Raw genomic sequence first — 26,371 nt, 5'->3', positions numbered from 1 at the left:
GTCTCTGCCACTTCATCTTTCAAATAAATAGAACAAATCTTTGAAAAGATACGACTTGTGATGTGCACATTCCATATCGGAGTGTGTGGTTCCACTGAGTTCCTAATTCAGCTTCCATCTGGTAGGCAATAGGCAATGGTTCAAGTACATGGCTCTCTGCCACCCATGTGGGAAATCTGGCTGGGGTCTTGGGCTCTTGGCTGTGCCCTGGCCCCCGTCCTGGGTGTTACAGGCATTAGAGAGTAAGCTGGTGGATGGATGACTTGTTTTTCTGTTCCCTCTCTTTCTTTCTCTGCCTTTCAAATAAAGTGAACATACAACTTTTTAAGAAACAAAAATAAAGGTTTTATAGTGTACCACGAGCAGCAAACCCAAGGATATAACTAACCGCTCCAAAACTGGTATAGGTTCAAACTGAAAATCATTTTAAGAACTTAATATAGTTATGGGTGATGGCATAGAAATGAATTTTTAACCCAATTCAGAATGCTATGGTGACATCTCAGATCTTCTGTCTGGGATATCCATGCAGAGAAGATCACTAACCTATCAAACAAGCTAGCTTATGGGGTGTGGAAAGCAGAGACTTCTGGCCTCAATGACCACAGTTTCGATCTAATGAGACTAGTTGAATGTTCCAATACAATCAAAAGCCCGCTGACATACCAATTTAAATATGCAATCATTTAATAGCATTACTTGCATGGAAGTTTGCTGAAGCAGAGTGATACTATACAGAGCTTTGTAAAGCAACCAACTCCAAACAGTACTATATAATTTTAAAAGTGAAAGGACCCTTTATCATTATTTTATAGTTCTATATTTTCATGGCAGATGTTGACATTTTACTATTGTTCCAGAATCAAATGTCAAGTTATTCCTGTTTAGAATTTTCCATTTCCATTTTCAAAGAATTCCATCTGCAGCTGTATTTATAGCAAACTCTCTGCTCACAAAAACCCAGCATTTTAAAGCAGGTTTGTAAATAGGTTTCAAGGAGTACATGCAAGCACTGGAGACCTGCCTGGGTTAATTAATTCTCTTTTCAGACATTAGAAACTACACAAGTAGACCAGCTGGAGGTGAATGTTTTCTTTGGAAGTGATAATTATATGCCTTACCAATTGTTTGCTTTTCCACATCTCCCCCAGATTCCCCGGAATTCATAAACTAAATATCAGGAGAGGCTTCTCCCCCTCCTGGGAAAGCAAATATGTAGATGAGCTGAGATAATCATTGTGGCTAATACAGATGGTCTGAAGGTCCAGATGATGCATACAAATAATTACAAAGCAGAGACTGTGGACTTTTGATAAATATAGCATATAGAAAGCACCACAGCAATGTGAATATATTATCGTGCTTCAATTCACATTTACTTTCTTGCTTTTGTTCCTCCTGATATGCTTTCATTTGCACACTATCCCTTTTCCTTTCAGCAGAGTGATGTTGCAAAAAGCTTTCTGTATCACCTAGCATGTGTAAAAAACAGTGCCAGCCCCTTCACAGCCTTATAGGGAACACACTGCCTCCTCACCAGGAGGGGGCAGTCATGAAGAGCTAGGAGTGAGCTGGGAGTTCTCCAGTTTCACTATAAAGCAGGATCCCTCCCAGGAAATGGCTTCCCAAGGCAGCACTGTTTAAAAAAAAAAAAAAGAAAGAAAGAAAGAAAAAAAAGGAAAGAAAAGAAAAGAAAAGAAAAGAAAAGAAAAGAAAAGAAAAGAAAAGAAAAAAGAAAAACAAACTCTGCATTCTCCCTTCCTGTTGGGATTCAAGTAAATCTGGTCTACCCTCAGAGGAACTGACCAGGCCTGCCCAGTGAAGTGGTGTAAGACTAGGGACATTGTTCCAGGCTCCTCATCAGGATGCCATACAATACACGTAGGCAGGTACAGTCTCATGGCCCTTAACTAGCTAAGGGTCTGTGACAGACATGAGCTTGGGGTACAAATATCCCCAGATTTACATGGACTGTCATGCAATCAATAGGAACCCAAGTACTTGGGCAATTATCTGACTCACATTAGTAGGAAGATGTATTGGAAGCATGGACTAGGCAAAGCTGCATTTAGGTATCCCAATATGGGATGTGGGTATATCAATGGGTGGCTCAATCCACTGTACCACACCATCCAGCCCATGACCTGTTTTACAGATCTCTCACACACTGCATGTTGAAATGCAAAGTTACACAACGTGGGAGATGACCTCTTGGAAGATCCAGAAAACATATTATTACAACAGTCACGAATATCAGAGTTTGGTTAAGTTTGGAAAGGTGAAATACTAATTTGCCAATACAGCCACTCTAGAGGTCTTGTCTTCTTCTGGTAGCAATGGTTTTAATTACTCAGATTCTGCAGCTAGCACTTCGGCTCAGGTGGCTAATCATCTTCCACCTCTAAGCTCCAGTATCCCAGAGTATGAGTACCACCACTTCATGCCCCAGCTGCTCCACTTCCCATCCAGATCACTGCTAATAGCCTGGGAAAGCAAAAGAGGATGGCCCAAAGTCTTGGAACCTTGCACTCATATGGGGGATCCGGAAGAGGCTCCTAGCTCCTGACTTTGGATCTTCCGTGCGGATCACTTCATAGCACTCCAAGGAATCCTGCAGTACATCTATGGAGTTGATGTTGGTGCTGACAGTGTGGGACCCCAAGCTCCTCAAGGCCTGGCCACAGCCCTTTCTCATATCACCAAGGCCCATGACGACTACCATCTGGTCTGTAATTATCTGTGACCTTTGATGCTATACATGAAGGACTTCTGGAAGCCACAGAGACTGTCCAACCTGATTGCAGTGACAGTCATCAACACTGACAGCAAGCATCTTCAGGATCCCATCTGGCCATCACTCTGTAGAGATTCTGGACCAGAGTCATGATCTCAGAGATGTCCTGGGGTGCCTAGGTATGGATAACCTTGGTGAGATCCAGAGCCATGCTGAAAGCACAGTGCCTGTTCAGCGATTCACAGGTATTCCTTGTCTTTTTTGCTATTTCAAGCATACACCTGAATTTTGCCCTTGGCAACGGCAGCTTCTGCATGGTCCTGGGAAGATGCCGCAGCTGCATCACTGTGCACCTCAGGACCCAGTGCAACAGGGGTCTCAATCAATGAAGACAGCAATCTCCATAGTCATGTGCTTCAAGGCCAAGTGCATCCTCTACATGCATATCAGGCCCAGGATCTTGTTCTGCACAATGACCAGGGCTTGTAGTCTCCTTTCAGCCAGGCAATGCGTGCAACTTCATATGCAGTTTTCAGACATTTTATAGGTACTTCTGTATGCAATGATGGACATGGGCAAAAGGAGCCGCATCTTCAACAGGGGGCAAGCATGGGGAGCAGTGCAGGGCACACCTCTCTGGAGTCTTTAGGCCAGAAGTCAGCAAATTGTGCTCTCTGTGAGTCAAATCCAGGCTACGCTTTTTCACATTTTTCAAAAGTTGGAAAAGAATCAAAAGAAGAATATTTGCTGAAAGTGAAATGTATAAATTATTCTAGTGTCAGCATTCATAAATACAACTTTCCTGGAACATAGCCACGTTCCTTAATGTTTAAATTGTCTACGATTGTTTTTTCACGCCTCAATGGCTGAACAGTTTGAACAAATACCATGTTACAATTGCCATTGTTTTGCATTGCTGACTTGTACACTCCAAATGACAGTAGCACAACTGTAACTTCACAGGGTTTGGGTGTTTCACCTATTCATTAGAGTGCAATAGTTTTCTGTTGCCAGTATGTGCCCATGATGTCAAAATAAGAAAAAAAGTGAAAGAAATTACTGCTACACTTTAAGACAGAGAAATATTTAATTTTTTTACAATTTAAGTATCAAAGCATTGTGCTTACTATGCAACACAGTAGTTGTATTAAAAGAATACAATATCCATTAGCATTACTAGACCAAGCACCAATAACAATATCCTCGATTTACAAGAAAGCAATGGTCAGAAAAATTATAAAATTCAAAACAGAATATTTAATTATAGTAGAACTTCACAAACAAAAGAAAATGAGAGTGTAAGAAAAGAAAGTTTCTAAGTGGCTCATTTGTTAACCAGGCAAGGAAAGCTATTTACCAATGGTGAATTTATTAAATTGTGTTGATTGCAGTAGCTGAAGAGATGTGCCCAGAAAAAAATGAACTCATTTAAGATTATTCGTTTTTGGCAAGAACGGCTTCTTGAAGAACTGAGGCTACTAGGAGTAAATTAATAGTCAATTTAAAAACAAGGCACACAATATTGAGTGGTTTTCCTTGGCTCTTGGTGAATTGACAGATGCTATTGAAACTGTTCAGTTGTTATTGTTTATGTGAGAAGCCAATGCCAAGTTATTTAAGTGACAGAAGAATTAGCTCATTATGTGTGTAAAACTACACAGGAGGACCTGATTAAATAAGTAGAGAAAACACAAATACAAAACAATATGATGTGGAATTAACTGGTGTTTGTTATAAATGGTGATAATAAACTATTTTTACAAAAAGATAGCCTATATTACCATTAGCAGGTACTCTGAAAATTTTGGAATTCATTATGTTTGTTACAGAACCAGTGGTGTCAATGGTGAACCTTATTCACTCTTCTGGAACTAATCATCACCAGTTGCATCTTTCTTTGTCAGAAATAGGCGTGGAATACCCTGACTTGCTTTACAACACAGCAGCTCAATAGCTCAGCAACAGTTAAATTTTATTGGTATAATTTGAGTTTGGTTTCAAAACCCACTTAACTGTGAGACAGAGGAGCTTTAAGCTAGCCTTCAATTAAAAATGATTCATCTGCAGCACAGCGACATGATAGAAGGCAAATATCAAGAGAAGAATTTAATATAAATCTACAAATGCCTTCCAAGTGAAGAGCTTGTTCAATAGAAATAATAATCTCATACTAGTCAAAATGGATGGTATCATTCCACTTTGTAAGAAATGTCCACAATAGGCAAGTTTAGGACATAGAAAAGAGATTTAGGGATAGCTCACGGCTCGGAGCAGGGAGTTGGCAAGGAAATAAAGACTGCCAACAGGTATCAACTTCTCTTAGAGGTAAAAGTGTTCTAAAGTGGATTGTGGTAATGATTTCACAACTCCACTGAATGTACTAGAAATACTGATGTGTGTCAAAAGAAGAAAGGCACATAATCACAAATTGATAATCAGTATTTGTACTAAGGGACATTTCCAAAGATGAACTATATAAAACTTCATTTCAGATCAGCATTAACAGGGGAATACCCTGTGATCAGTTCATTTATATATATATATATATATTTCTCTCTATCTCTCCTTCTCTCTGTAATTCTGCCTAAATAGGGCCTGGTGTGTAGCACAGCAGCGAAAGTCTTCACCTTGAACGCACTCTGGGATCCCATATATATATATATATATATATATATATAGAGAGAGAGAGAGAGAGAGAGAGAGAAAGACCGTTTTTGTATACTGCAAAAATGGTCTCAATTATTGTTACATTTTAATTTTGTTCAAAAATTCATCTATTTCTTTTTCTCTAGTACACAATATTCTTGAATTTGTTTTTTGGGTCATGCAACCTGAAATATTTAGAATATGAGCCTTTATAGAAAAGGTGTGCTGGGCCCAGCACAGTGGTCTAGCGGCTAAGGTCTTTGCCTTGAACGCACCGGGATCCCATATGGGCACTGGTTATAATCCCGGCAGCTCTGCGTCCCATCTAGCTCACTGCTTGTGCCCTGGGAAAGCAGCTGAGGATGGCCTAAAGCCTTGGGACCCTGCACCCCATGTGGAAGACCTGGAAGAAGCTCCTGTCTCCTGGCTTCTGATCGGCTCAGCACTAGCCGTTGCGCTCACTTGGGGAGTGAATCACTGGACGGAAGAACTTCCTCTCTGTCTCTCCTCCTCTCTATATATCTGACTTTGCAATAAAAATAAATAAATCTTTTTTAAAAAAGAAAAGGCATGCTGATATAGCCTGTACACTGTACCTGTCACAGGTTTTATTATTTAGAACCCTCCCATATTTTATTCTTTTGTCCCTGTTTTCGAAAGGGGCTACATTAACACATTTATAGAGCAATAGGCTTATGCAATGCTTTACCCTTTCTACTACATACAAGGGAGCAGCATTTGTTAGTCTCTTAAATAAACTAAGGCTGATCCTTGAAATATATATATATATATTTTTTTTTTTTTTTCAGAGAGGACCAAGACTCAATGGAGCATATCTAGTAAAACTTTAAAAGGGACATAACATGAACAACAAAGAAAAAATTGGATAAACTGGATACATCAAAATAAAAAAATTTGGGCTGGCCTGGTAACATTGCACACTAGTTCCCTGCCTTCAGTGCTGGCATCCCACATAGGCACTGGTTCAGGTCCCAGCTACTCTACTTCCAATCCAGCTCCTGCTTATGCATTGGGAAAGCTGCAAAGTATTGCTCAAATTCTTGAAACCCTGGAACATGTTGGAGAACCAGAAGAAGCTCTTGGCTCTTGGCTTCAGATTGGCTCAGCTCTTGCCAGTTCAGCCAACTGGGGAGTGACCCCATGGATGGACAGGCTCTGTTTCTCTCTATCTCTCCTTCTCTCTGTAATTCTGCCTAAGTAGGGCCTGGTGTGTAGGACAGCAGCTAAAGTCCTCACCTTGAACGCACTCTGGGATCCCATATGGGTGTCAGTTCTAATCCCAGCAGCCCCACTTACTATCCAGCTCCCTGCTTCTGGCCTGGGAAAGAGGAAGGCCCAAAGCCTTGATCCTGCACACATGTGGGAGACCCGGAAGAAGCTCCTGGCTCCTGGCTTCAGTTCAGCTCAGTTCTGGCCTTTGTGGCCACTTGGGGAGTGAATCATTGGACAGAAGATCTTCCTTTCTGTCTTTCCTTCTCTCTATATATCTGACTTTCCAATAAAAATAAAATAAATCTTTAAAAAATCTGCCTAAATGAAAATAAGATGAATCTTTTAAAAAATAAAGCATTTAAATGTTTGCTTCAAATGTTATTGTCACAAAATTAAAAGCACACAGAATAAAATATATGCAAATCATATATGATGAGTATAATATCTGTAATATATAAAGAATATTTGCAACCCAACAGGAAAAATACATGTCAATTAGAATTGGGTAATGGTCATGGATAGATATTTCTCCAAAGATGACACATAAACTTATAATAAACACATAAAAAAGTTCAGCTTCATAAGTAATTAGGGTAGCACAAATTAAAATAACAATTGAGATACTATTTCATACCCATCAGGCTAGCTACAATTTTAAGAAGACATAAAAAATAAGTGGTAGCAAGAATGTGAAGAAATTGGAACCCTTATGCATTGCCAGTGAGAATGGAAAATAATGTGGCCATTGTGGGAAAAAGTTTGACAGTTTCTTGTAAAACTGAATATGAAATTAGTTTATGATCCCTTAAGGAATTTAAACCAAGGATTCAGTTATTTCCACTCCAGTTTTCACTGAAGTAGTATTTACAATTGCAAAAACGCAAAAAGGGTCAGCCGCTGTGGTTCAACGGGCTAATCCTCCACCTGCAGGCACCAGCACTCCACACGGGCACTGGTTCTAGTCCCAGCTGCTCTACTTCCCATCCAGCTCCCTGCTTATGGCCTGGGAAAGCAGTCAAGGATGGCCCAATGCCTTGGGACCCTGCACCCGTGTGGGAGACCTGGGAAGAAGCTCCTGGCTTCGGATTGGCTCAACTCTGGCTGTTGTGAACTTTTAGCAATGAAACAGTGAATGGAAGAGTTCTTTCTCTCTCTGTTGACACTTCTCTCTGTCAATCTGTCTTTCAAATAAGTAAATCTTTTTCTTTAAAGACCAACCCAGTGTCCATGGACTGATTGTATCAGCAACAAAATGCTATACATATACAAAATGGGATATTATTAAGCCATAAAGAATGAAGTTTTAGTGTACACTGCAGCAGAGGCAGTAACTGAAAACATTATGCTAAATCAAACAAGCCAGACACAAAAGGACAGATATTCTATAGAAAAACATGCATTAACTATCCAGCTTATCTTAATTCCTAAAGACAGAAAGTGGATTAGAGATGATTGGGTTTAGAAGAAGAAGGGGATTTGGGAGTTCGTGATTAATGGTATGGCTGCTGGGGAAATGAAGACTTTTTGGAAGCATGGTTCTGATTTGCAATATTATAAATATTGTTGGTGACATCAAAATGTACATTTAAGGGGCAAGTATTGTCCGTAATGGTTAGGACACTATGTGGAATGCACGTGTCCTAGGTTTGCGTCCTGACTCCACTTCCATTCCAGCTTCTTGCTAATGGATAGCATAGGATAATTAGGATGCACAATGTACTTGTGTCCTTGCCAGCCACGTAGGAAACCCAGGCAAGCTCCAGATTTCTGGCTTTTCCTTCAGTACTGGCCCAGTCAACGCTGTTTCAGGCATATGGGAGTAAACCAGCAAATAATAAGATCTCTGTCTTTATTTGTCTATCTTCCTTTCAAATAATTTTTTATAAATGGGACTTTAAAAAAAGATTTATTTATTTTATTGGAAAGGCAGATGTACAGAGAGGAGGAGAGACAGACAGGAAGATCTTCCATCCGATGATTCACTCCCCAAGTGGCCACAACGGCCGGTGCTACGCCAATCTGAACCTGAAGCCAGGAGCCAGGAACTTTTTCCAGGTCTCCCATGCATGTGCAGGGTCCCAAGGCTTTGGGCTGTCCTCGACTGCTTTCCCAGCCCACAAGCAGGGAGCTGGATGGGAAGTGGGGCTGCTGGGATTAGATCCTGATGCGTTCAAGGTGAGGACTTTAGCCACTAGGCCATCGTGCTGGGCTCAGTTCCTTATATATTCTTGATGTTGGCCCTGTCAGATAAATAGCTTGCAAATATTTTCTCCCCTTCTGCTGGCTGTGTTTTTATTTTGTTGATAGTCTCTTTTGTTGTAAAGAAGCTTCTTAGTTTGATATAAACATTTTGCCTTTATTTGAAAAAAAAATTATTTGCGGAGAGAGAGAGTGAGAGATAGAGGACATGCAGGCCCATCTGTTGTCTGCTGATTCACTCAGTATATAGTTTTGTATTCACCAAGCCAAAAAATGACTCCAGACAAAGATGGACAATAGGATGCTGGACTCTCTGCCATTGTCCATACCCGCAATGATGGACATATGACTGTGTATGAGGAAGTATACTTTAGTAATGATATAGAGGAACTGGGGGGGGGAATTGGGGAAGGGATAAGGGAAATACCAGGAGCCTACGGAACTGTATCACAAAATGATAATAATAATAATAGATTAAAAAAAGATAAAAAAGTTATGCATGTTGTTGCTTTCCACAGTGAAACAAATACTACACAGAGACTCGAATCCTGTGCAAATTGGAACAGGGTTTATCTGGCAGTGAGGGAGCAACATTCATGTGCAAGCGCAGTCTATTTCACAGAGAAATACCCAACATGAGTGGACCGACAGACTGCGCATAAGCTAGAGAGGAAAAACTGAAAACGGTACCTTTAATTGGAAGACCTGGTGGCAAATGGCTTGGCGGGAGACTGGCCAAGTTTCGTCTGAACTTCACACCACAAGAGTGCACACGAAAACACAATGGCTGAATATTGTCCAAGGTGGAAAGAGAGCTCTACTTTGTCTTCCACGTCTTTTTTTTTTTAATAAGGAAGGGGGTGATATGCAACGGAAGGGGGCGGGTCTTAGTGTGTGCCCAGGTCCCGGATGTGACAGATGCATTCTGGGAAGTTGGGTGGATCCAATCGACGGTTAAAGAGTCCCTGTTCCCTTGATGGGATACAAGCTTTCCAGATTGCTTAAACTCACTTTCTGCCTCACGTCAACAGCGCTCGGTCTAGGATACAGTGGCTTTCTTCCTAGTAAAAGCAGCAGGGACTACGAAACAGGTAACGTTGCTTCCGCGCTTACCGTAGCTGTTTCCTCCCAGGTCGCGCTGTCCCGTGCTTCTGGCCTGCGGACATTATCCTTCTGACTTCGTTGGCATTGCTGTGTTCCTGCTTCTCTGGAGGCCGGGACCCCTGGTACCTAATGTCTTCTGCCCTTTCTTGCTTTTCAGGCACAAAGTGTAGTGTTATGATGCCCAAAGAGAACAGACTAAAAACTCCAGACTTAGTTGTTGGGATGGACATGAAGAAGGAGTTAGGGGAAGGGGACACCCAATGGGGCCCTCGGGTGCTCATGGAGCAGAGGTGTGAATATCAAGCCGCTGTGTTTGCATTAATTCCTTCCTCAGGGGCTTCTGGAGGCCTGGGTGCTATCTGCTAACCTCAGACCTGGCCCTTGTAGGTTTTTGTTTTTGGGTTTGTTTTATAGATTTATTTGTTTATTTTTATTAGAGAGGCAGACTTACATGAGGAGACACAGACAGAAGGACCTTCCATTGCTGGTTCACTCCTCAAATGGCCACAGTAGCTGGAACTGAACTGATCCAAAGCCAGGAGCCAGGTGCTTTTTCTGGGTTTCCTGTGCAGAGTCCCAAGGCTTTGGGCCATTCTCGACTGCTTTCCCAGGCTACAAGCAGGGAGCTGAATGGGAAGTGGAGCAGCTGGGATTAGAACCTGCAAAAGTGTAACCCGGTAACAGGCAGATCCTCCATCTGACGTATTAAAAACAAAAACCACATTGTGGGCCCGGTGGCGTGGCCTAGTGGCTGAATGTCCTTGCCTTGAACACACCCAGGATCCCATATAGGCTCCGGTTCTAATCCCGGCAGCTCCACTTCCCATCCAGCTCCCTGCTTGTGGCCTGGGAAAGCAGTCGAGGACGGCCCAAAGATTTGGGACCCTGCACCCGCGTGGGAGACCAGGAAGAGGTTCCAGGTTCCCGGCTTTGGATCGGCGCAACACCGGCCCGTTGCGGCTCACTTGGGGAGTGAATCATCGGACGGAAGATCTTCCTCTCTGTCTCTCCTCTCTGTATATCTGACTTTGTAATAAAAGTAAATAAATCTTTAAAAAAAAAAAACCCACATTGCTTCAGTCACACATTTACAGACTTAAAACCCTGGAATTGTAGATGGCTTCCCTGTCCATTTTTTTGATTCTTGTTTGCAAGGAAAATTTTTAAAAAGGGGACTTAAGAATGACTGACTTTTACCTTACTAGGTGGGACAGAAGGTTCCATAGGGCAGTTGCTGGGAGGCAGTTTCCAAAGATTTGCTCTGTGTGGGGGCCTGAAGTTCAGAGACCGTGATGGGAGGCTTTCCCTGTAAAGATGCCTATGTCTTTGACAGGGCCTGGGCCTGGGAGTTTTGGTGACCTTGCCTCCTCTTCCTTGGAGAGACTTGGAAAAGAGCAGTCGCAGTGTTTTGCCAGAAACTAGGGTCTTGAAATACCTCAGAATTTCCATTTTCCTAGAGCATCGTCTCTTTCCAATGCAAACATTTGTGCTGTGAGTGCAAGGGAGACGAATCAGAAGGGCTGCACACCTTGCTTCAGGCCACAATAAGGAAGGAAGCCCAAAATGAGAACGACAATGAGCTCTGGTATGTGGCCAAAGAGAGGGTAGCATTGGAGAAATGTTGCTGCGTTGTGAAGCCCAAAAACTTTACAGACCTCTGTTGTCCTACACTTGTGGGCTTTGAATACGTTTGTTCTGTTGATTTAAAAAAAATTAATAGTGTTAGATGTACAGGAAATTTAGGAAGATCATAAGAAAATGCTTGTGTGTGCTTCACTCAGCTTTCCCCTTTTCCCTAAGAGCCTCTCTCTGTTCCAGTGTTCCATTGAGGATATGTTAGTCTTCTCTGGCTTCTATTACAAAATATTGCAGATTAGATGACTTCAGCAGAAATATATCTTCTTGCACTGCTGGAGGCTGGAAGGTCACGATCAAAGTACTGGCACATTTGGTTTCTCTTGGCTTACAGATGTCTTCTCTAGATAATATGGTCCTTTCTCTGTGGGAATGCACTCCTGGTATCTTCTCTTATTTTTTTTTAACATTTATGTATTTGACAGTCAGAACAAGAGAGAGAGAGAGAGAGAGAGAGAGAGAGAGAGAGAGAGAGAGAGAGAGAGAGAGAAAATCTCTTATCTACTAATTCTTTCCTAGATGGAAAGGATATAACAGCCAGGGCTGGAGGATGCCAAATCCAGGAGCCAGGAGCTTCTTCCAGGTCCCACATGGGTGACAAGCACACAAGCACTTGGACCATCCTCTGCTACTTTCCCAAGTTCATTAGCAGGGAGAGCGACAGCAAACAGAGCAGGCAGGATTTGAACAGGTGCCCATATGGAATGACGGACTCACAGGCAGCAGCCTAACCCAGTATATGACAACATCAGCCCCTCTCTGCCTCTTCTAATAGGACGACAGTCTTATTTGTGTCCTAGTTCCATCCTATGACACCACTTAACATTAATGATCTCTTCTTTTTTTTTTTAAAGATTTATTCATTTTATTACAGACAGATATACAGAGAGGAGGAGAGACAGAGAGGAAGATCTTCCGTCCGATGATTCACTCCCCAAGTGAGCCGCAACGGGCTGGTGCGCGCCGATCCGATGCCGGGAACCTGGAACCTCTTCCGGGTCTCCCACGTGGGTGCAGTGTCCCAATGCATTGGGCCGTCCTCAACTGCTTTCCCAGGTCACAAGCAGGGAGCTGGATGGGAAGTGGAGCTGCCGGGATTAGAACCGGCGCCCATATGGGATCCCGGGGCTTCCAAGGCGAGGACTTTAGCCGCTAGGCCACGCCGCCGGGCCCATTAATGATCTCTTCTACTCATGTGCATATAAGTTCATATTGGGGACAGGAGTTTTGAGATAAATTTGGGGCAGACAGTACAATCAAATCCATAGCACTCTACTTGTTGGGCTTCCAAAACTCATGTCCTCTCACACATAATACACTAATTGCAATAGCTCAAGTCTTAAGCCATCTCAGCATCTATGGTTTTATGTAAATGTGAGTATTATCTGTATAAGGTATAGCTGAAATTCAAGTTATGATACATATATCCTGAGACACCATTCTGCTTCAGGTATCAATCTGTGATCCTAGACAGGTTATGTATTGTGTGCTTCCAACATATAGTGATGGGACATGGGCAGACGATAAGCATTCTCATCCCAAGAGGGAGAAATTAGGAAGAAAAGCAGCAAGTAAAAAATCTAGCAAAGAAATTGTATCGCCTGTCAGAGCTCATGGTGTTCTGCCTGCCATGGCCACCAAGGTAACAGTGTCACTTGCATAGTTTTCCCATTTCCAGTATTCTAGGCAGTAGACTCACTCTCAAGACTCCAGGCAGTTAGTAGCCTGGCCTGCTGAAAACAGGAAGGAAACAGGCTCCTTTTCTGACACTGAGCAGAGAGCCTTACTATGCACACCTCAAGTTGTGATAGCAGCACTGATAGCCTTTGATGCACTCCCAGTTTCATTGTTTGCTTTGTTCCACAGGCAAGTGTTCTTAGCTCTGTAGCTCTTACTGGCCCATCTTGTCGAATGGCAAACTATAGCAGCCTTCCTTCATTTTGTCTTGTCTCTGTCTCTTTTATTTTGAGGTGATAGTTTCTCTGGGAGTATAATTGATACATTTGATAAAACTTATGTGTCATAATTTACCTTTTTTATTAAATGATTTCCAACCACACACTGTGTATGCTTGCATTAGAACATACTTTTTCATTTTTGTAATATGGATAGGCTAACTCTGTTCTAAATTTTCAGATTCTTGTTCATTTTTGCCCAACAATTCCTTAAATTTACATCATTCTTCATTTTATTATAATAAAAAGAAATCAATCCACATGCTTAACATTGGAATATCTGAATTCATAGTTTTTAAAATAGTTATTTATTTGAGGAGAATCAAGATGTTGGAATAGGGTAAGGACATGTATAAACAGATGGAGAAATGTTAGCTAGTATGAAGCAGAGAGAGCACATTGCAGGAAACAGAAGAGGACAGAACAACAGCAGAGGGGTACCTGGAGACTGACAGACACGGGAAAGCAGTCGACACAACGGTGTGGTGTTGCAGTGACTGATACCACAGCAACATTCAGCAAGCAACAATCTGAACTCCACTGGCGGCTGGAACTCCACCAGCAACAAGGTGGGAAGGGGTGTTCACTGGGGGCTCAGGAGGTGAACCCAGACAAAGAACTGCCCATCTTGCTGGTGTGTTTGATTTGACCAGGAGCAGAGACAGAGCAGCAGGTCCCAGACAGGCAGGCAGTGTGGGAACAGAGTGGATTTCACAGCCCAGTCAGCCCCCTGGAACTGAATTGGGCAGCATTTTGTTTAAGGAGGCAAAAACTATAGGGCTGTGTGTGAGATGAGCAAGGAGTGAACTCATTTCTGGCTCAGGGAACTGCAACAACGTGGCATCCTACAGGTTCCACCCGAGATAGGTCCTGGTAGCCCCCACCTGATGGCCAGCAGATCAAGTACTTTAGTAATGGCACAACAGGCTCCATTTCGGGTGGGGTGGCAAAGAATCAGAAACTGCAGGGACAGCAGTGAGCTGTGCATGCACTGAGCTCAGTGAGTTCGCTCCCACTGCAATGGACTGAGCTGGGAGTGAACTCCCTGAGCTCAGTGCATTGCAGTGGTCCCACCTGGAAAATAATACTGACTTCGGCATTGTACAGGTCAAAATAGGTCCATGTGGCCCTCAGACGTAATGGCCAACAGGTCCCAGCAAGATCAGCCCCACCAACAACCTAGCTATATAAAACTCCTGGTGTCTCCATAATCCTGGGTCCTGCTCCAAAAAGAAGTGGGAGAAAGGCTGTATAGAAAATGGTGCAGCCTCAGCATGATATCGCAATAAGTGAAGAGTGGTTAGCTTGGAGCTGGGGCTACAGAGACCATGGTGAAAACCTAACATAAGAACCCAGACCTGGAACTTGCTGGAGGAAGTGGCACAAGTGACTGCAAGCAAAGAGCTGTGTGCCGTTTGAAGGGGCAATGGGAGTGCCAATATCCAAAAGTATAGGAAACAAATTCCTGTTGTTTCTAAGCTATTTAGTTTAGGGTACTTTGTTATAGCAGCAAGAATAGACTAAAATAATTGCCACAAAGAGAATGTTGATAGGAATACTGGAGTTGAAAATGATTGTAGTGAGGTCTCAGGCAGAATCTAAGAATATGTTATGGGAAAGTGGTGAACGGATGATTCCTGACAAAAAGTGATTACAGAAAATCTTAGGGATGGACATTTAGTGTAGTGGTAAAGACATCCACATATCATAATCAGAGTACATGGATTTTTTAAAAATTATTTTGAAATTCAGAGTGATGGTGGGTAATGGAAAGGAAGGGAGAGTACTGGTATTTGCTAATGGTACTGTAAAAATACAACAGGCTGGATGATATAGGAAAATAAATTTATTTTCTCACTTCTAAAAACTGAAACTTCATGATCAAGGTGTTGGTAGGTTGAGTTCCCTGAGGCCTCTGTCTTTGCCTTGCAGGCATTATCTCCTTTCTGTGTTTTTCTCGGTGTACACACACTTCTTGTATCTCTTCCTCTCCTTATTAGAACATTAGTTTTACTCTGTCAAAATGGAGGAAAATAGAGTGATGTTCATTTTAAGATGAATAGGTCATGCAAATCCTTGTCTAGTACTAGAAGCCCATTTGCAAGAAGTATTTGAGAAAGATTGATTTAAAGAAGCAATTGTTCTGTTCACACAAGTCCTTTCTTTATGGGCCTTTTCTTCTCTCTGTCTTGGGGCCATGGACCTTATCCTTAATAATAATTGGTCTACTGTTTTAAGAACATTTCTGATAGTCCCATTACAGAAGCAGAAACTTTCATTTCATGATGGCGATGATAACTTTTATAGTCTAGTTTGTACTCAGAGAATGTTAAGAGAAAATTTACAGAACCCCAGTGTCGTGGCTTAATTGGGTAATCCTGCCCCTTCAAACATCAGGTTCCCATGTGGATGTCACTGCTTCATGTCCCGGCAGCTCCACTTCCCATCCAGCTCCCTGCTTGTGGCCTGGGAAAGCAGTGGAGGACGGCCCAAAGCCTTGGGACCCTGCACCTGTGTGGGAGACCCGGAAGAGGCTCCTGGCTTCTGGCTTCAGATTGGCTCAGCTCCAGCCATTGCAGCCACTTTGGGGGTGAAAGAGCAGAAGAAAGATTTCTCTCTCTCTTTCCTTCTTTTTGTAAATGTGCCTTTCCAATAAAATAATTAAAAAATTAAAAATCACAAAAAATTATCATTGAGAGGGTAATGCCATTGAAAATGGCAGACACAGGATCTCTGAAATTTCTTTCCTGCAGAAAAACAATGGAAAAACTGCCAAAACTTTTCTGGGACTTGAGAAATTAACCAGCACTTTTTTTTATCACTCTTTGAGTATGCAAGAAAAAATGGCAGACAAGGTAAAAACAGTGAGTTTTATGATCCTTTATCTTACACTAGCCACATTCTCTCTCTCTAGATTCTTAATATTCTTTAAAAGACAATAACCAATTTTCTTATCCATTTTAACCAACAGGGGGAGTATAGCACGACTGAAGCATTTTCAAAAACTTACTCCCACAGAATTGTGATTGATTTGTGTAGCAGTTCCCTGAAAGAACTCACTTGCAAGGATGTCTGTGTATGACCTGACTTGCAGCTCAGACAGGGTGCACACTTTTTTTCCCCCATGAGGCATTTGTCAAAAGCAATTTCAGGAAATTGTTAAACTTGCTGGCTGTCCAAGAAGGCAGTAACAGTTGGGAGAAAATGACAAACTAACCCAAACTCTTTTTTTTAAAGAGTTATTTATTTTTATTGCAAAGTCAGATACAAAGAGAGGAGGACAGACAGAGAGGAAGATCTTCCGTCCAATGGTTCACTCCCCAAGCGGCTGCAACGGCTGGAGCTGAGCCGATCCAAAGCCAGGAGACAGGAGCTCTTCCAGGTCTCCCACGCGGGTGCAGGATCCCAAAGCTTTGGGCTATCCTCTACTGCTCTCCCAGGCCACAAGCAGGGAGCTGGATGGGAAGCGGGGCTGCCGGCATTAGAACCGGCGCCCATTTGGGATCCCGGTGCGTTCAAGGCGAGGACTTTAACCACTGCGCTATTGTGCCGGGCCCTCCCAAACTCTTTTTTAACAAGCTTGGAATGGACTATCCATACAGTCTTTGCATATCTCTGACATTTGCATGGGACTTAGAAAGTCATAAACATGCTTAGGTTTGTGCACAAATTAGCAAAGCCTGGACAAGCATCTACACTCTGACTCCTGACAGGCATTTAGTTCCCTCAAATGTGGAACATGCAGGTGAAGGCAGAGCTTTTGACTGTCTGCTGAAGCATTGACAATGTGCTCAAACACACATACATGGAGCTTCTCGGCCAAGGCTAGCAGACATGTGGTTCCAAGAGTTTAAGGAAGCTTTTGTGCAATCATTAACTGGCCACTGAGCTGAATAGAAATTTTAGTGGCCACATGGGACAAAGAATACAAGCTTTGAAGAATCGCAAAATCAATAGCATGCACATACATGCATCCATTTAGTAAGGGGCCAGTGTAGATTATAGAGGCTTGGATGTAAGTCCAGTGCTTGTCAACCTGGCACTCATACATATGCGCTTAAACCATCCTTTTGTTATTTAAAAAGCAGTTTAGTTTATTGAGGTATGTCATATAATCTGCCCACTCAAAAAAGTACAATCCATGGTTTCTAGTCTATTCAGAGATCTGTGCAGAGATCTGTGCAAGCACCACCACAATCAATTGGGGAACATTTTCATTATCCTAAATGAATTTCCTTTTAATGACAGTCTCCTGATGACTAAGTCCCAGGCTGTGTTTGTCTAAAACCATCTTATAAGGTATTTCCTCTGGGTGTGGATTCTAAGATGCTAATTGTCTGTCATTGCAATTAACATTACTTGGAGCTGAGATGACATGCTGCTGCTAAGCAGTTCCTTGAAAGATACAGCATGGCTTCCTCTCAAACTGAGGCCCTTTTAGTCTCTGTGTTCTACAATTTTATTGGAATATAGAGGTCTATGTGGTTCTAGTATGGGTCCATAATCTCTCAGAGAATCCTGCCTGTGAGTGTGGTTAACTTCTCACAACCAGAATACAACTCTCAAGACTACACCCTAACAAGGCCCGCCCTACAATTTCCTTCTGCTTCTGTCTTGGACAGCCACTCTGAGAGCCAGCTTACCTATTATATCTCCTGGGTTCACTGCCCTCCCCCGCCCCCCGCCCCGCCACCCCAAGTGCCTTCCAACAGCTGGAGCTGAGCCAGGCTAAATCCAGGAGTCAGAGTTAGGAACTCAGTCCTGGCCTAACACATGGATGGAAGGTGCTCAAGTACTTTGACCTATCATCCACTGACCTCCCAGGCACATTTTCAGGAAACTAGATCATAAGTTAATAGCCAGGAATGGAATGAGAACTCTAATATGGAATGCCAGAGTCAAAAGGAGCAACACTACCTCCTGTAACACCACAAACACCAGCCTTCCCCAAGTACCCACTTTCTTTGGTTTACTACAGAACAACTCTCAGTATGGCAAGGGCCTAAATCATTGCCTACTACATAGCCTCCTCAGCTTTAACTTTCAATATATTAATCCCTTATTTTACTTTGAGTTATTGTGTAGCTCTTCAGTTTCTATTTTTTCTTTTATTTTAAGAGGCAGAGTCACAGAGTGAGCTCCTTTCCTCTGGTTCATTTCCCAAATGCTTGCAATGGCCAGAGCTGCTGGGCGTGGATCAGAGTGAGAGCTGGGTACCCACTTTGAGTCTCCCATGTGGAGGGTGAGAGCCCAATGACTTGAGCCATCACTGCTGCTTCCCAGAATCTGCATTAGCAGGAAGCTGGAGTTAGAAGCTAGAGGTGGGTACTGAACCCAGGTGCTCCAATGTGGGACACACAGGAATCTTAACTAGGATGCTAAACATTCTTTCCCCTCTATTACAAAGATTTCTTAGCAGGTGTTTCTTGAGTTACGAGGGGGAAATCCTCTTTCCTTGAATATAAATTCATCACTTGGCCACTAAGGCGCTAGATCCCTTTCCACATTGTGTCCTTTCAGTTTCAGTGATTACCATGTGCAGTAGTTGTTTTCCTCTTTTGTGATAGTTGGGGCACCAGAGTCCCAAACACCCAAGTTGTTTCCGCACCTTTCACCAGCTCTTGTGGGGATCACAGCACAGGAAACTTTCCTCTCGCCCCAGAGCTGGTGCTGCTGGGAGCTGGCGTGCCACTCACCACGTGCCTGATACCCAAGTCCTTTCACTGCCACACATGAGCATTTTGTCTTCCCTAGGAGTCCCAGAAGACATAGTGAGTCTCCATCCTGTATTCCCAGTCAGGGAAGGCCAGCCCTGTTCTTGGCTGCAGTGAACATGTTTGGCCAATGTCAGCTACCCGAGTCAGAGACTCTGCTCATCCAACAGCTGACAGCCCTTAATCTCAGCTGTGAATTTCTGCTTCCACTCCATCCTTCTCTTCCACTGTAACTGGCTTGGCCTGGGGTAGCTGCCTCCTCTTTTGGTCTTCATCATATGGGACACAGTTCCATAACCTGAGTTCCTGTATATCCACTTTCCTCCCATAGGGTTTTCACCCTTTCCTCTTGCCGCGGAGCATCCTCCTCTTGCTCTCCCATGCAGGGTGTAGCTGCTGCCACCTTCCGTACCATCCCAACCACACCCTCAAACCATCCTAATCACCAAATAAAGACAGTAACCAGGTCATAATTCCTTCAAACATGATGCAGCTATCCTTTGTCTAGACTGTGAAACTGCATGGAAAGTCCTTAATTAGTGTTTACTCTTCTGTTCTGTAACTCAAATACGATGATAGGAAATTAAATATACTTAAATACTGATAGTAAGTCAACACGTTTTATATTACATGAGAAGGGAATGAAAGGAAATAAAAAAGCTGTTCCTTAATATATGCTTATATACAAATATAGTTAGAACAAAATAAGGTAGAAATATTAATGGAAACTACAGTCCTCTTTTTGTAAGTGGTCACGTGATTAGAACTGATGTTTATAGCTACCTTTACCACCTGTTTTGTATTCCCTTTGCCTTCAGTGAGCCCCTCAGATGAAAATGGTTTTGGCAGGCTGATGTAAACCTTCATTTCTGAGAGGTCTACAGTCCTGCCTGGATTGAGTAGCTACAGTTTTCTACTATCTCAATCATAGAGCATGGTAATTCTAAGAGACATCCTAAAGAATGTCCCATATAACAGGCACACTCTCCTTTCGATGTCTGATGTACCCAGAGGAGTCAGGATTAATCATCCAAGCCTGCACCTTATCTCCTGTCTTTGCCTACTGACTCAGAAGCATAAGGAACCCAAAATGGCCATCTGGCAGTATCCGCTTCCATTTAAATGGAATGATTGTTATCTCTCCTGGTGAAAATGTTCCTCCCATGGAGCAAAGACCTCTAGATCAGCAGAGTACAAGTTGCAGGAACAGATAGCAAAAATTGTGATAGTGAGTCTCTAGGGCTAAAAAGTAGTATACTTCTTATTTCCATCCTGTGATTCCTGGACTCTTAAATCCAGGCTATTAGAAAAGCAGCAGCATTTGGTGGACACTTATGTGGAACATTCATGAGTATAGCCTGTTAGAAATCTTGTCCCAGCCCTGGAAGACATTGCCACCTAACTGGCAATGCAAATAGCTTCCCAAAAGCAGTTCTCTCAAGCCAGCTGCTTCAGAATAATTAGAAACATTGTAAGACCAGTGAATTCTATGTACATGATCCCATGGTCACACATTTTGTTGTGAAGTGAGTTCCTCTGTCAAAATCAGTGTTATGCTGTGCATAATATCGTAGTTATGGATAAGGTGTTTATTCTGTTTGTCCACAGATGGTTGCTTTGGCAGAATCATTGCGTGCAGGGAGTTCAAGTCTGTGTCCAGAATATCTCTTACAGTAACAACAAAATGCTGTTACTTCCATGCTGAAAGTGGTTTAATGCATTCAACCTGCCACCAGGTAGCTGGATCATCACCTCAGTGAATGGTGTCATTTTTGGAGCTCTGTTACTTTCTGCTACAGGCAGATTGGTCTCAACCATGGCCAGCACCAGGTAGGCCTTGGTGAGCTGAAGTCCATGAAGTCAGTTCTATAAATATTCTCCATCTCTTCAACCATGGTCACTTTATTCATGAGTCCACTGGGCAACAACATGGGTAACTTGAGGCAGAGATTGATCAGTATTTTCAGATTGGGTCACCCTCTCCAAAGACATCACCCTTTGGTGTGTTCACATTGAACATGAGTATCTTCTCTTTGTTTCTAATTCTACAAGGTCTATCCATATAAATTTAAATCATTTAGTCACCAAATTTCCAATAATGTTCTTTCCAAGTTCCTGATCATCAAGCCAAATCATTGGTCACAGTCCATAAATCAGAGTATAATTGTACTTCTGGCCATTTCTCTATCCAAACAGAGTGAATAAACAGGTGCAATTCTTGAAGTTCTTGTATTGGCAGGATTTTCCTTCCCTGCTGTCCTCCAGAAATGTCCGAGAAAGGAGCTGTACATTTTTATATGGCACCAGTATATCATGCTTAGAAATACATTAAAACAGGTCTGAGTCATCTAGCCTTCTATCAGACTGTGTGGAATTCCCCATTAAGACATAAATGTAGGCTGAAAGAAAGAAGGGGAGATCGTGGCATTTAGGATCCTTCTTCATGAAATTTAGTTGTATCTTCATAGTCTCATTGAGCCCAATCACACATACAAGGGTACTTCAAAAAGCCTGCGGAAAATGGGAATCAAAAGTCAAACTTGCTTTGGTACAAGTATTTTTTTATATCCATTCACAGATTTTGCCTAATATGGATTTTCCATTAACTTTATGAAGATCCCTCTTATGTCTCTTCAATTTGATGATGGAGTGCTTTTGTTCACATCCTACTTTGTGAGTTGTGAGTCAAATAGTATCTAATTCATGATGGATAAGTCAGGCCACGTGGCAACTTAATGGCCCATGATCAACTGTCATATCTCTGCATAGGCGCAGTAGCAGAACAAGGAGATTTTCTCGAAAGGAGAGTAGTTATTTATAGATAATAAGAATTTGTTCAAAATCCCAAGGGCCTGTGCTGCAGTTTCCTCAAGAGGAAGGCTCCAGACAAAATCTCTGGCTTCCACTGGCATTTCAAGCTTCATTGCCTCTGACAACTCATAGGGCCCAAGTGGCAGAATGGCTTGGAAAGCAACCCGGACCTGCTGCAGAGCTTTTACTTCTAGGCACTCTCAAAACTAGCAAACATCCAAAGGATGGATGTATTGTCTCCAAAATCCCATGGTGTTGTTTTGGTTTACTGTTTTCCTACATAGAGGTCATTCTATAGGCTCTCACCATAACATCTTTCACTCTTTAGATCAGGGAGCCACAATGAGACTTCTACCAGTAGCTAAATATATATTTTCAATGATACATTCTGGCACAGGATAAACAAATGCACAATAAAATCAGGATCCCACTGTGAGATGGACTTTAGTTAAATTCCAGTGATCATCAGACCTCTATAAATCCTTAGGTTTTTTTTTTTAAATAGATATTTTATTTATTTGAAAGGCTGATTTACAAGGAGACTCAGACAGACAGAGAGCTTCCATCTCCTGCTTCACTCCCCAGATGGTCACAGTGACACCAGAACTGAGCTGATCCAAAGCCAAGAGCCGGGAGTTTCTTTCAGGTTTCCAGCATTGAGTCCAGGGATCCAAGAATTTGAGCCATCCTCTGCTGCTTTTCCAGGCCATAAACAGGGAAGTGGAGCAGAAATGGGGTAGCAAGAATATGAAACAGTGCCCATATGGGAATCCCGGCACCGCAGATGGTAGCTTTACTGGCAATGCCATATCCCTGGTCCCTGTAAATCCCTATTTTGGTTCCTGGACCACAGTGATATTTTGTGTCTCCTGAGAACTGTGTCAGTTAAGAACAAAGTGATCTAATGGGCCCTCAACTTCTGGACATTTTTCCCCCAGTGTTCTGATATCCAGGTAAAAGGCTGTAGATCCTTTTGGGGAGGGAATATAAAAAGAGCAGTGGTGTAACTTTGGGGCGTGTGCTGGAGTCCTTCCTACCTTAGGGATTCTGACCCTTTGTTCCAGGGCTTCTGGGTGTGTGGGGATTGGTTGTAGTGCTGTGACTTTCTGTTTTTTGTTTTTGGGATTTTTTTTCAGCTTGAATTGTTTTGTCCATTTGTCCTAGAATTTTTTGGCATATGCATCAAGTAAGAATTTAGTAGGCTTCTGTCTATTTTACTTGTAGAAGCACCATGATTAAGAAGTCATTGCCAAGGTCTGTATGGCTAAGACCATTATGCTTGTTGCTATGGCACTGCTGTCCATTTTAGTGCCCACATTCATGCTACCTGTGGTGGTTAAGTGCCAACTACACTTGGCCTCTGCCACCCCGGGATCTGGTTACTCTTATACGTGGGTCTGCCAAATCACTGACTCAGTTCCTGATATGAGTTGTGGCCCGCAGGGAGAGGCAATCGTAGAGCTTTTCCAGGTTACTGAAGTGCCCCTCACAGATTTGTTTCTTGATGTGATGGTGAATATGGTTTCTGTGCCTTCCCTCTGTGACCATGTAGGGGAGAATGGCAGGTCCATTCTAACATTCCAGTCTCTGTAAGCCTTTGAATCCCTTATGTCAATTCAAGGGAAGTGGGACATTTTTGGTTTGTTTATGGTGGATTACCTCTTGGTTCCTGTTTCAGCTAACCAGCTAAACTGTCAAGGCCCTTTCTAACCATATTAAATGCAAAATCTCCACTTAGTGGGCAAATGTCAGTAAATTTGGCTTGGTATGACTTCAGATCCCTTCTACCATTATCACACGTACTTAATATTCATTTGGACATCCATTCCTTGGATTTCTGCTTGATTAAGTTAGTGTGCCTGTCCACAGGCCACACTTTGTACCCCACCTTTAGGAATCTTTTGGGACTTGCGTCCACAATCAAGGGGGGTTGGAGACAAACTGGCATAAATTTATTTTGGGCACAGAAACTGCCCCTGAGGAGGCCATTGCAGTTTCTTTGTGGGGCAGTATAGTGCCCTGCAGGATACATGTAAAGATTGTTCGTTGTGGGTGTGAAGGCTGCCAGCACTGGAGGTAGGCTCCCACTTACCTTAGGGGTGGGGAGGACACTTTGGTTAACATTAAGATCACTTTTACTGTTTTGGAGAAGGCAATATACTGGGTATACATAGTTCTCTCCCACTGGTAATGAAGATTCACTAGAATCAAGGGGCTTAACACCTCCAGCTTCCTCAGCGTCACCTCTACCTTTCCATTCAAATTTATAGGATCCCATTCTTTCCTAATTAAGAACCCTACTTTAACAGGAGACTTGTGTAATATTGAGTGTTCAGTGTCAGTTGTGATTAAGTCAGTTAAAGGATGACACTCTGTTTCTTTTGCAGAAATTTCAGCCCTGGGGTCTAGTTGTGGTACAATAGATCAAGCCACTGCCTACAACTCTGACATTCCCATATAGGTGCAGGTTTTGAGTCCAGGCTGCTTCACTTCTGACCCAGTTAACTGCTAATGCACCAGGGAAAACAGCAGATCATGGCCTGAGTACTTGGGCCCCTGCTACCCATATAGGAGACCAGGATGAAATTTCAGGCTCCTGGCTAAAACCTGTCCTAGTATTGGCCATTGCAGACATTTGGGGAGTGACTGAATGGATGGAAAATCTCTCTCTCTCTCTCTCCCTCTGTTCTCCCTCCCCTACCACTCTCCCCTTCTTCCCTCCTTCTCTGTAACTCTTCCTTTCAAATAAATGAATATTTTACAAAGAAGACATTTCAACCCTGTAGCTATATGAAATATGATTAAATTCCTTTAGTGCATACCTAGTATATCTTAGATCATTTGTGCAGTACTTGGGCTGGAAATGCAAATCCATGAGTTCATTGTGTACATGTAACAATTTGCCATAGGGTTGGCACGGTGGCTTAACAGGTTAATCCTCCACCTGCAAGCACTGGCATCCCATATGTGCACCATTCAAGTCCCAGCTACTCCATTTCCAATCCAGCTCCATGCTTATGGCCTTGGAAGACAGTAGAGGATGGCCCAAGTGCTTGGTCTCCTGCACCCATGGGAGACCTTTAGAGGAGCTCCTGGCTTAAATTTGACTTGGCTGCAGCCATTATGGCCATTTGGGTGTGAATCAGTGCATGAGAAATCTTTCTCTCTCTGTTTTCTTCTTTCTGTATATCATCTGCATTTCAAATAAAATAAAATATATAAATAAAAATAAGAAATTAAAAAATTAAAATTAAAAATAAATAAATCTTAAACAAGTTTTTCCAGCACTGCTAAGAGTGGTGGGTACAGCCAACCAATCACTTTTTCTTAGTTTTTTGCAAAATATTCATAAGTGCCTGATTCTGAGTCACATATTTCTTTGCTTACAGTTGGTGGCTGTGGATGCTTTACATATTTCTATTAGCAGTTCATGCCATGAACCGTGCTCACTCTGCTGCTAGAAACAGTCACCAGCATCTCTAATTCTAATCAGGTCCGAGAGCCAACTCCAGAAACACCAGAACTGACTCAGAAAGAGGGAGAGATCTTCCATCTGATGGTTCACTTCCCAGATGATTGCAATGGCCAGGGCTGGAAAGCTCCTCCTTAAAATTCTGCTGCACTAGAGCCACTCTTCATACCAAAATTATGCATTTCATTTCTCCATAGACACAGAATAGTCTATGTGTGGATACGTAGAAAGAGATATATTTGAGGAATTGGCTTACATGATCACAGAAGTTAAGAAATCCCACATTTTGCTGTCATCAGTCAAGAGGCACAGGGAACCTGGTGGATCTAGTCTGAGTGCCTAAAAGCCAAGGTAGCATCTGAAGATCTGGGAACCAGGACTGCCCAAGTTCAAGGGCAGCAGAGAATAGATGATGCAACTTGAGCAGAGAGTAAATTCACTCTCCTCATCCTTTATTTTTCTCTAGCTAATTAACGAGTGTCCACCCAGATAGGTAAAATTGATTTTTTACTCAGTCCACTGATTTGGGTGGTAGGCTCTTCAAGAACCATGCCAATAGATAACTGCCAGAAATGTTTTACCACCTACGCGGAGATCAAGTTTGCACATAGAGTGAACCATCACAAAGAGCAGTTACTACAAACAGCAGCAATAACATACCTTGGAGAGAATTTTATTTCCTAAGTTGTCACATTATATTACTCAAAATGTCTGGTATTCAGAAAAATATTATGAGATGTGAAATGACAAGAAAGAATGGTCCATACGTAGGAGAACAACAGTAACAGGAACTGCCTGACGGTGGTTGACGGGGCTGAAGAGAAAAAAAATTGGAGTTACCAGTCAACAGTTACAAAGTTTCAGTTAT

The 26,371-nt window shown here is 42.5% G+C and overlaps 1 long non-coding RNA gene across 1 annotated transcript in view; it reads left to right on the top strand.

Moving 5' to 3' along the window:
* Positions 1-9,767: 9,767 nt before the first annotated feature.
* LOC131478665 (uncharacterized) overlaps positions 9,768-26,371 on the top strand; it is a 44,687-nt gene continuing 28,083 nt past the window's right edge. The window contains exon 1 of the long non-coding RNA XR_009244596.1: positions 9,768-9,903. This is a non-coding gene — a long non-coding RNA (uncharacterized LOC131478665). The remainder of the gene's footprint in view (positions 9,904-26,371) is intronic.

The sequence above is a fragment of the Ochotona princeps genome, chromosome X (assembly GCF_030435755.1).
Source record: "Ochotona princeps isolate mOchPri1 chromosome X, mOchPri1.hap1, whole genome shotgun sequence".
NCBI lineage: Eukaryota > Metazoa > Chordata > Mammalia > Lagomorpha > Ochotonidae > Ochotona > Ochotona princeps.
Note: the sequence above shows the minus strand (reverse complement) of the source record. Positions and strands in the feature narration are given on the sequence as shown.